General features: G+C 55.5%; 1 pseudogene; it reads left to right on the top strand.

The window, feature by feature from the left end:
- Positions 1-473: 473 nt before the first annotated feature.
- LOC118153516 (uncharacterized) lies at positions 474-3,757 on the top strand (annotated as a pseudogene).
- The last annotated feature ends 6,537 nt before the right edge of the window (positions 3,758-10,294 follow it).

Below are 10,294 nucleotides of genomic sequence, written 5' to 3'. Positions count from 1 at the left end.
CCTGAGCCCACCATGTCCAGCCCATTGTGGGAAAACCCTCTCTGCCAGGGGAGTGCAGGAGCAGGATGGAGCAGGGGAGGCCCCGAGGTTCAGGGAGAAGCCAGAGACTACAAGTGAGGCCCACCACATTCCCTGTCCAGTCGCTTCCACTCAGGGCAGGCACCTTGCCTGGTCACCCTTCCTGGCTCCCCGGCAGCCTGTGCTGGGCTCACTCGGTCTGGTGCTTGGTGGCCTGCCCAGAGCTCTCAGGCCCACACCCATCTGTGGCTTCGTGGTCGTGAGTGGCCCCATCCCCGCCTCTGAAGTAATGTGGAGCCCCCACTGATGGTCCACCCGGGGCCTGTGGACATGACAGAAAAGGGTCTTTGTCCAGAGACAAAGGGCCTTAGAAGACAGAGTTCAGGGGAGATTGAGAGGGAGGCCTGAGAGGCTATGTGAAGACGAGGCAGAGACAGGAATGACAGGGCCACGGGATGCCTGCGGCCACCAACCTCCAGAAGAGGTAGGAAGGACCTCCCCTGCAGCCTTCAGAGAGAGGACAGTCCTGCCGACAGTCTGATTTTGCTTCTGGCTGCCAGGACTGGGAGAGAATAAACTACTGTGCTTTGCAGCCACCCAGTTTTTGGTCCGTTCGGTAGCCCCAGCCACAATCGCAGCACCAGCCTGGCCTGGCCAGTGGGCAGCTGTCCCCAGCCTAGTGGGGGATGTGGCTATGACAGGTCTAGGACCCCAGTCCCCATTCAAGCTGCCATCAGCCTGTGGTGGAAGGACAAGGACCCCAGGACCTGGAATTCAGACGTCACCAGTGTGGTGTCTGGGGCCATTCAGACTGGCTTTGGGCGGAAATTTCTTTTTCTCTCTGGAAAGGGCGGCAGGTAGGCTATGTGCAGGAGAGCATGGGCCGGGGACTCGGGGAGCCCTGGGTTCTGCCTCCTCCCCACAGCCCTGTGGGGCCACATCCCCTCACCGAGGGGTTCCTGCCGCCTTGACTGAGAGTGGCCTGGCACCAGCATCTTCAAACCTTCACCCAGCACCTTGGCATGGGGCTGGGGGGCGGGTGGCATTCTCCTGTTTTACAAAGAAGGGAACTGAAGCACAGAGAGGTGATGGAACTCACCAGTGAGTGCCGACCGTGTACGCACGCCCCCTGTCACCCGTGCAGCCCTGGACCTCAACTGACAGGTTCTCCTTTGCTCTGGCTGCCCCCAGCCCCACTCCCACCTCCCTGGCCAAAGAAGGGAGACTATGGTGTTTTTTTCCTTTCTGGAAGGAAAAGCAGACTCCAGACATGCTCCTAGAGATGGGAGGTCCAAATGACCAGCTTCCAGAGTCCCTTCCTCTCAGAGGGTCTCCAGTCACCTCATTTAAAGATGGGAAACTGGGGATCCTGGAGCTTCCCATTCCCCCCCAAGATGCTTCTGGGGCCCTGGAGAGCTTGCCCGGAGCGCTCATCTGGCCTAGACTCGCAGCCACTTTCAGGGCACAGAGAAACTGCCCCTACTCCGAAAATGCGAAGACTGGGTCCCAGAGAAGTCCCCCTCACAGCCTGTGAGGTCGACCAGGTGTGGTCGACGCTGGCTGTTCTGACTCTGCTCCTGCAGTCACAGCCGTCACCGTGAGGCTCGCTCGGGGCGGGGGTGGGGGCACAGCCAGATGCCTGCTGTGAGCTCCAGGGCAGCGTCCCAGTCCGTTCATCCTTCTCAAAGTGTGGCCTGGGACACCTCCCATGCAGCCACACGCCGCCCAGGACTCCCGAACGCCTGGCTTGACACCTCCCACCCATCACCACTGGTTCACCTGACACTGTTCACCTCCTATCTGCCACCACTGGCTCACCCGTGACAAGACACCTCCCACCCACCACTGCTGGCTCACCCATGACATCCAAGCAGCTCTGATGCTCAGCGGGTCCAGCTGGTGAGAGGGAGGCGGTGTCCCATCCTGTCTGGGACCCAGGCATTGCTGGGCGCCGGAGGGACCTGGGACCTCATCCACACTGGGAGCTGGCCTCTCGCACAGGCAGGCTCCTGGCAGATGTGGATGGGCTCCGCAGGCTCCTGGCAGCCCACCCCTGCCTTCTCGCCCTGCCTCCTGGAAGTCCCCTGGCCAAGGAGGACTCAAGGCCTGTTGGATCTGCGCCCAGGGCTCACTCTGGTCCCTTAAGCGGGGCTCTGCTCTCCCCGTACCTGCCTCCCCTCCAGCTCCCAGGCTCTACCCCAGTATCCCCCTTCCAGCCTCTCCAGTTCCTGGCCCCAGCCTGGCCAGGGATCCCAGGGGGTGCCTCCACCAGCCAGCCCTTGCCTGGTACATCGCCACTCCTGGCCTGGGAAACCTGGGAGGACCCTCGGAGTGCCAGGGATTTGTGAGGCCGCCAGTAGGCTGACGAGTTCCCTGGCAGGAAGCACACTGGGGAGGGAATTGCCCGCCATGCTGCCACCCCCATGCACCAGCCAGGCCACAGAGAGTGATGCCCAAGGCAGGACAGGCACAGTGGTTGTGGTGGGGGAGGTGCTCTGGACAGTGCTGTGCCCAGAGAAACTGCAGCTCCAAGGGCCCTGGGCAGGGTCTGGCCTGACTGAGTGGGGTTGCAATGGGAGGTAGGGTGGGGACGCCCCCTGACCTAGGGTCTGCTGCACCCTGGGGAGGAGACCCAGTGCAGTGGTGCCCAAGCTACTGCCCGGGAGACCTGAGGCTCCTGACCAAGCAGGACACCCCATCCTGGGTGGAGGGGAGAGTGGGGAGGGCCAGAAGGCCACCCAGACAACTGAGGCCCTTCCTCACCTGCTACCCCATCTGCTTGGGCCCAGGAAGGGAGGAGCTGAGGCAGACCCCTCAACGTAAGTGCATAGCTGCCCATAAGCCCGGATTCTGGCATTCATTATTTTTTCTGACATCGAAAGAGTCTCGGTCAGGTGCAGTGGCCCACACCTGTAATCCCAGCACTTTGGGAGGCAGAAGCAGGTGGATCACCTCAAGTCAAGAGTTCGAGACCAGGCTGGCCAACATGGTGAAATCCTGTCTCTACTAAAAATACAAAAATTAGTGGGGCCTGGTGGCGGGCATTTGTAATCCCAGCTACTCGGGAGGCTGAGGTGGGAGAATTGCTTGAGCCTGGGAGGTGGAGGCTGCAGTGAGCCGAGATGGTGCCACTGCATTTCAGCCTGGGTGACAGAGCAAGACTCTTGCCAAAAAAATAAAGAAGACCCAAGTCAGCTTAAATAGAAGCTTTTCCTTGCCCTTGAGGGCCAGTTTCCCCTGATTCCCCCAAGCTAAGCTCTTTGTGACACCCTGTGCTGAGGTGCTTCCTCGGTTTGCCGCACTGCCCCTCACCCTGGCCCACACCCACTTGCTCTTAGTAGCTCTGGCTGCAGGGTTCTCCTGCTGGGGCTTAGCAGGACCTGGGGGTGCTGGGTGCCTTGAAAGCAGGCAGGCGGGACCGCCCCCAGTCAAGCCCCAGCCTTCAGGTACTGTGCGGCCTCTATGGCTCAGGCCATAGGCCGCCCCCTGCCCTGGAAGTTACCAAAAGGCCACAGGGTCCAGTGCCCTCTCCTCAGCCATAGTCCTGAGCCAGGCCCACCCCGTGCCAGCCCCTGGAGTCCCTCTGACTTGACACCTGGAATTTGCAGAGCCCAGAGCAAAAGGAAGACATGGGCCCCTAGTTCAAAGATTATTAAGAGATGGCCAGGCACAGTGGTTCATGACTGTAATCCCAGCACTTTGGGAGGTTCTATCTCGAAAAAAAAAAAAGAAAAGAAAAGATTATTGTTGTTTTCAAGATGGTGATAGGAGAGCATTCATCAGCCTGGGGCCCTTTTGAGTTCAGGCCATGAATGCAGGGGTCACACGCTGGCCCTGAAGCTACCCCATTCCCACAGAGCCCACAGCCCTGGGAATGGAGCCTTGATGCCCTCTCTGTTCACACCCTTATCCTATCCTCCCTCTGCAGAACTCCACCCTGACCCATCTCTAGAAATACTGAGCCATGCCAGGCACGGTGGCTCACACCTGTAATCCCAGCACTTTGGGAGGCTGAGGCAGCTGGATCACCTGAGGTCAGAAGTTCGAGACCAGCCTGGCAAACATGGTGAAACCCCATCTGTAGAAAGTAACAAGTTTCTCTTCAAAGTGTCCCTTCTTGTTAAGGAATAATAAAAATAAATATTAGAAATAATAGGTTTTTTTAAAGACTAACTTTCTTCCCAGCCTTCTTGCTTTTTGCTAGTAACTCTCTGTTAGGCCCTATCCTATGTGGCTGGTAGATATAAAGAAATAAGTACATTCTATGTCCTACTTTAACCAAGATATTTGTGCTGGGCATGCTCACAGACACATAGTACATTCTTTGTCCTTGTACTTTAACCAAGATATTTATGCTGTTACTTTTCTAAGTCCTTTCACAAGCAACTTCCTCTCCCTTCCTTATCTAGACTTCCTCTTTTCATTTGTTCTCCATTGCCTTTATGTATTTAGAAAAGTTTTAAGTTGTTAGCTAATCAAGTTTAGTTTAGATTGTGAGGTCCGGCTCCAATCAATGGAGATCAGACACAGCAGTAAAGACCCAATATGTAAAGAATAAATATATGCCTGCCTTTCCTTTGTTCATTGTACTCTTGTAGCAAGATGGCTGATGGACAATACCCTTTCTGCAGAAGGTAAAATTGCCTTGCTAAGAAATTTTTTTGTCTGAATGCTTTCTTTTCCTTGCAGTCCCTAGAAACAAGCATTCTGTCTCTAACACCATCTCTACTAAAAATACAAAAAACTTAGCCAGCTGTGGTGGCAGGTGCCTGTAATACCAGCTATTTGGATGGCTGAGGCAGGAGAATTACTTGAACCTGGGAGGTGGAGGTTGCAGTGAGCTGAGACCACACTATTGTACTCCAGCCTGGACAAGAACAAAACTCCATCTCAAAACAACAAAAACAAAATCAAATACTGAGCCAGCCCACATGTGTCATTTCAACATTTCTGGTGGACTCTACCCAGTGTTAGTTTCCCTTGAGATATTGGTGCCTGTGCTCATGTGAACTCACACATGCCCCTGCACACACTTGCCTGCACAAACATACACACCTAAGTGCTGGTTACAGCCTCCTGCCTCGAGGCTGGCCCAGGTGCCTCCCTGTGGAAGGGGCTCTCCCCATGGGGCAGATGGATTAAGACAGATGCTCGTTCAGTGCCCCCAGAAGTTGCCTGGCTTGGCACTCTCTGCAGTCTCTGAGGCAGGGCTCACACGCCCATTTGACAGATAAAGAAACATGCTCAGAGATGTGGAGTGGGTGCCTGAGGCCAAGCTGCAAAAGGTCACATCACCAACTCCCCCAGCCCCACCAGCACCTGCTCACCACCCTCCCGAATCTCAAATCACACCTGCCCCAGCCTCACAGGCTTCCCCAAGCCTCAGGGTTTGGTTGGGGTTCCCTTTTCAGTCTAAGTACAACGTCCACGCGGTAAAATGCTCTCATTGGCTGGGTGTGGTGGCTCATGCCTTTAATCCCTGCACTTTGGGAGGCTGAGGCAGGTGGATCACGAGGTCAAGAGTTCGAGACCAGCCTGGCCAACATAGTGAAACCCCATCTCTACTAAAAATACAAAAATTAGCCAGGTGTGGTGTATGTGCCTGTAACCTGAGCTACTTGTGACGCTGAGGGAGGAGAATCACTTGAACCCAGGAGGCAGAGATTGCAGTGAGCCAAGATGGTGCCGCTGCACTCCAGCCTGGCTACAGCGAGACTCTGTCTCCAAAAAAAATAAGAAATGCTCCCACCTTTGGGCCACAGCTCAACGCATTCTCACCCATGAGGTTCTCCTGCAGCCCTCAGGTCTTTAACCTGCGCTCCAAGTCCTGACCAAGGTCCAGGCCCACCTGGTAGCTTCATCTTCCACAAGCCTCAGTCCTGTGTTGCTGCTTGAGTTCAGCGTCATGCCTGGGCAATTCAGCTGAGTTGATGCATGCATCAGTGGCTCCTCTTTGCCACTGAATTATATTCCCTCGTAGTAATAAATCACAGCACGCTGACCAAGCCTCCCACTGACGGACATCTGGGTTGTTTCTGGTTTGGGGCGTGTTAAATGGTAGCACCCAAAATATGTGTCCACCCAGATCCTAGGAAAGGGACCTTGTTTGGAAAAATAATCTTTGCAAACGTCATTAATTAATGACATTGAGCTGAGATTATCTTGGATTTGGGTGGGTCCTAAATCCAGTAACAGGCGTCCTTGGAAGAGTGAGGCAGAGGGAAACTAGACACAGATACATGGGGCGCGGGGGCAGCGGAAAAGCTGTGGGAAGGCACACATGAGGGTCCGACTGGGCAATTGCAAGCCAGTGGGCAGCTGGGGTCGCTGCAGCCCCCGGAAGCTGGGAGAGGTGCTGGAAGGAGCTTCCCTCAGCGCTGGCGGAAGGAGCCAATCCTGCCCACCTCGATTTCAGCCCTTGGCTTCCTAGACTGTGAGAGGGTGCGCTGGTGTTGGTTTAAGCCACCCAATTTGGGGAACTTTGTTATGGCACCCCTAAAGAAACGCACAGAGCTGTGATGAGGAGCTCTGTTGGGCACGTTCCTGTTCATGTCCCTGGTGACATGAACCTTCTGCATCTCGGTAGATGATGCATCTCGGCTTCTGCATCTCGGCTGTGCATTAGCCTGGGTTCTCCAGAGAACCAGAAGCAACAGGAGACACACCTGTCTCTATATATGGAGAAAGACTGATGAGACGTAATCATCTCCTGTGATGATGGAGGCTGACAAGTCCTGAGAGCCACAGTCTGGAGACCCAGGAGGGCCACACCTCCGCTCCAGGCTGAGAGTCTGCAGGCTTGAGACCCAGGGAGAGCTGATGTTTTTGTGCGAGCCAGAGGCTGCTCACCGTTCCAGCCCAGGCAGGTGGGAAAGGCCCTGTGACTCCCAGGACTTCTCATTCTATCCGTGTTTCCTCAGCCCAGTGCGTGAGGCCAGCCCACTCTGGAGGGCAGTCGGATTCACTCTGAGCACCGGGTCATCTCATCCAGAAACACCCTTGCAGAACAGCCCCTGTTCTGCAAGTATCTTGGGCAAGTATCTGGGCACCCTGTACCCTAGTCAAGTTGACATGGAAAATTAACCAGCACAGGTTCACTCCACCTAGGAGTGGAATTACTGGGTCATAGGGAAGGCATTCACACAAGTCACCGAATGTTTTTCAGAAAGTGGTTGTGCCATGTTAAACTCTCACTGAAAGGGAGGATAGCTGTGGTGTTCCACATGCTCACCAACATTTAGAATAGTCAGTCTTTGTCCTGGCACAGTCACTCACGCCTGTAATCCCAGCTACTTGGGAGGCTGAGGCAGGAGAATGACTTGAACCTGGGAGGCAGAGGGTGCAGTGAGCCAAGATCGCACCACTGCACTCCAGCCTGGGTGACAGAGCAAGACTCTGTCTCCAAAAAGAAAAAAGAATAAAGAATAGTTGGTCTTTAATTTTAGCCTTTCTGACAGTATAAAGTGGCATCTCACTGTGGTATAAATGCTGATTTCCCTAGTGACTAACCAGGCTGACCAGTTTTTTGCTGCATTCGGCCCTTTCAATGTGCTTCAGGTCTGTGTAGTGCCTGTTCAAGTGTGTTGCCCATTTTAAACATTGATTTATCTTTTTCTCATCGATTTGTAGAAGTTCTTGATAGATTTTGGGCAGAAGACGTAGTTCCAGAATATATTAAGACACAGAGGCAAGCAGCACATTCATCTACAACTTACCTTTTCACTCTCTTGATGGTGTCTCAAAGTTCTTGATTTTAAAGAAGTCCAGTCTTTTCTCTTCTGGAGAGTCCCTTTGTTTCCTGTGTTAGAAATCTTTACTGACCACAGTGTCTTCTTTTTTTTTCTTTGAGACAAAATCTCACTTTGTCACCCAGGCTGCAGGCAGGTGGCGCAATCTCGGCTCACTACAACCTCTGTCTCCTGGGTTTAAGTGATTCTCCTGCCTGAGCCTCCCACGTATCTGGGATTACAGGCACCTGCCACCACGCCTGGCTAATGTTTCTATTTTTAGTAGAGACGTGTTCACCATGTTGGCCAGGCTGGTCTCGAACTCCTGACTTCAGGTGATCCACCTGCCTCAGCCTCCAGAAGTGCTGGGATTATAGGTGTGAGCCACCTTGCCCAGCTTGCTCTATGACTCATTTTAAGTTAATGTTTGTAGATGGTATGATGTGGGAATGGGGTCATTTTTTTTTCTGTCAATATCCAGCTGATATTAGGCATGTGGCAGGGAAAGGCCACCTCTTCTCCCTGCTCTGCAGGGGGCTTTGTTATACATCAGCCTGGGGGAGGGACCACTTTCTGAACCCACCCTTGGGTCCAGGGTCTGTTTGCTTATTCCTGTGCCTATCATGTAGGCCCACCCACTGGCTTCAGCAGAAGAGGCCTCAGGGCCGGGCTGTGGGGCTGGAGAGCTCATCTTGGTCTCCTGGGCCCCTGAGTCAGCTTGCTTGTCTGGCCCATGTGCTCTTCGAAGCACAGCTGCCTTGACAGCGATCTCTGCCGTCATCACAGGCCGACCGGCAGGCCATGATTTCAGACAGGGGCCCAGCCCGGGGCCAGTCTCCAAGGACCCTGTGGATGAGAAAGAGAGCAGCTGTCAGGGGAGGGGGTGGGTCAGCCGGCTGTCTGGTTCAGCTACCACATGGGCACATAGGACCAGCGTGGGTGAACAGGAGCTGGGACACGGCATGGAGCCAGGCGCTGGCGCCCACGTTGTTGAGGGTATGCATAGTAGCTCAAGGGGCTGCGGGGACTGCAGTGTGAAACACGGCAGCCAAGGTGACCTTGAGCACAGCACTGAAAGTGAGGAGGACGCACACAGCTGAAGGCATTTCTGACTGGGGGACTGGCAGGCACCAAGGCCCTGGGGCTTCCAGGAAGGAAAGGAGGCTGCTGGGCCTTCAGTGGGGGCAGGAAATGGGGAGGGGAGCGGATGGGGTCAGAGGGTTGGAGCTGGTAGCCGGATTCTAGAGGCCCTGGAAGACTGCAGGGAAGACTTTGGCTCTGGGACTGTGCTGTGGGGGGCCAATGGGGGGGCCGTGGAGGGCTTGGAGCCTGGGCTGCCTGTAGGGAAGGAACCAGAGGGGGTCCCAGTGGAGGGGATGCAGGCCAGGGAGGAAGTGACGGTGCTGGGGCAGGAGGGAGCTGCACGGCTGGAAGGCCTGAGCTGGACATGGCCTGAATTTTGAAGACCGTGGGATCTGCTGTGGGTGTTCATGTGGGTTTGGGGGGGCGGAGTCACAGGGACATAGCCACAGGCCATCACTGAGATGGGTGCCAGAAGGCCAGCAGGTTCCAAGGCAACTCGGGGCTCTGCATGGCCACCTGCTGCGCTTGAGGAGGTCGTGGCGGCCGGTTTGAGCAGGAGCATGTGAGGGACACCCACTGGCTTGCAGACGTTGACTCCGGAGCCTGCCGCAGAGCAGGGATGGGAAAGAGTGGTGTGGATGAGGTCATTGCAGGACGCTGGGGACAGGACGGAGCTTCAGGAGGGAGGAGGGGCCCGGGAGTGGAGACCAGAGACACAGGAGTGGGTCCTGGAAGCCTCAAGAAGGGAGATCCCACCAGAAAGGAGTCGTCCCGCAGTTCACTAAAAGGATGCCGAGCTGGGTTCGTTGGAGCTGACACCGGAGAGGTCATGTGACTCTCAAAGGCCCCGGTCCCCCCACACTCAAGCTAAGTGCCCAGGCACGTGTGGCCACAGTTCCACGGCCCCTCCCTAGAGTAGCCTGTTCCCCAGCCCGACCTCTGGAGGTTGCAGGGAGCCCTGACCCGGCGCTGCCTGAGCCCATGGGCATTCCTGGCAGGTGGGCTCCCCGAGGCCTCCCAGCCTGCACTGGAGGAGGGAAGAGCCCTGCCTCATCCTGCTCCTGGGATACCCCCCAGCACCGATCCCGGGAGCAGAGAGTCCCCCCACCCTCTGCCTCCCCAGGGCGCACACATAGCTGAGTCCATGTGTTGGTGTCCTGGGCTGGGGAACAGATGGCCGCAGACCGGCGCTGTGATGGCAGGAAGCGCTTTTCACACAGATTGAGAGGACACAAGGGGGAAGCCGGCCGTGTGGTGGTGTGGATCCTTCTGGGGGCTGTGAGGGGAGGGCCTGTCCCGGCCTCTGTCCCAGCTTCAGGTAGTCTCCAATCTCTCCCTGCCGCACTCTCTTTGTACACATGCTCTTTCTAAAACTGTATGTTGTCAGATGGTGAAACTGAATCACGTATTTCAGTAACTTGCCTGGCAACTAAACCCAGGTTTGATTTGTCCATTTGATTTCATAC

This window comes from Callithrix jacchus, chromosome 5, assembly GCF_049354715.1.
Source record: "Callithrix jacchus isolate 240 chromosome 5, calJac240_pri, whole genome shotgun sequence".
Taxonomy (NCBI): domain Eukaryota; kingdom Metazoa; phylum Chordata; class Mammalia; order Primates; family Cebidae; genus Callithrix; species Callithrix jacchus.
Note: the sequence above shows the minus strand (reverse complement) of the source record. Positions and strands in the feature narration are given on the sequence as shown.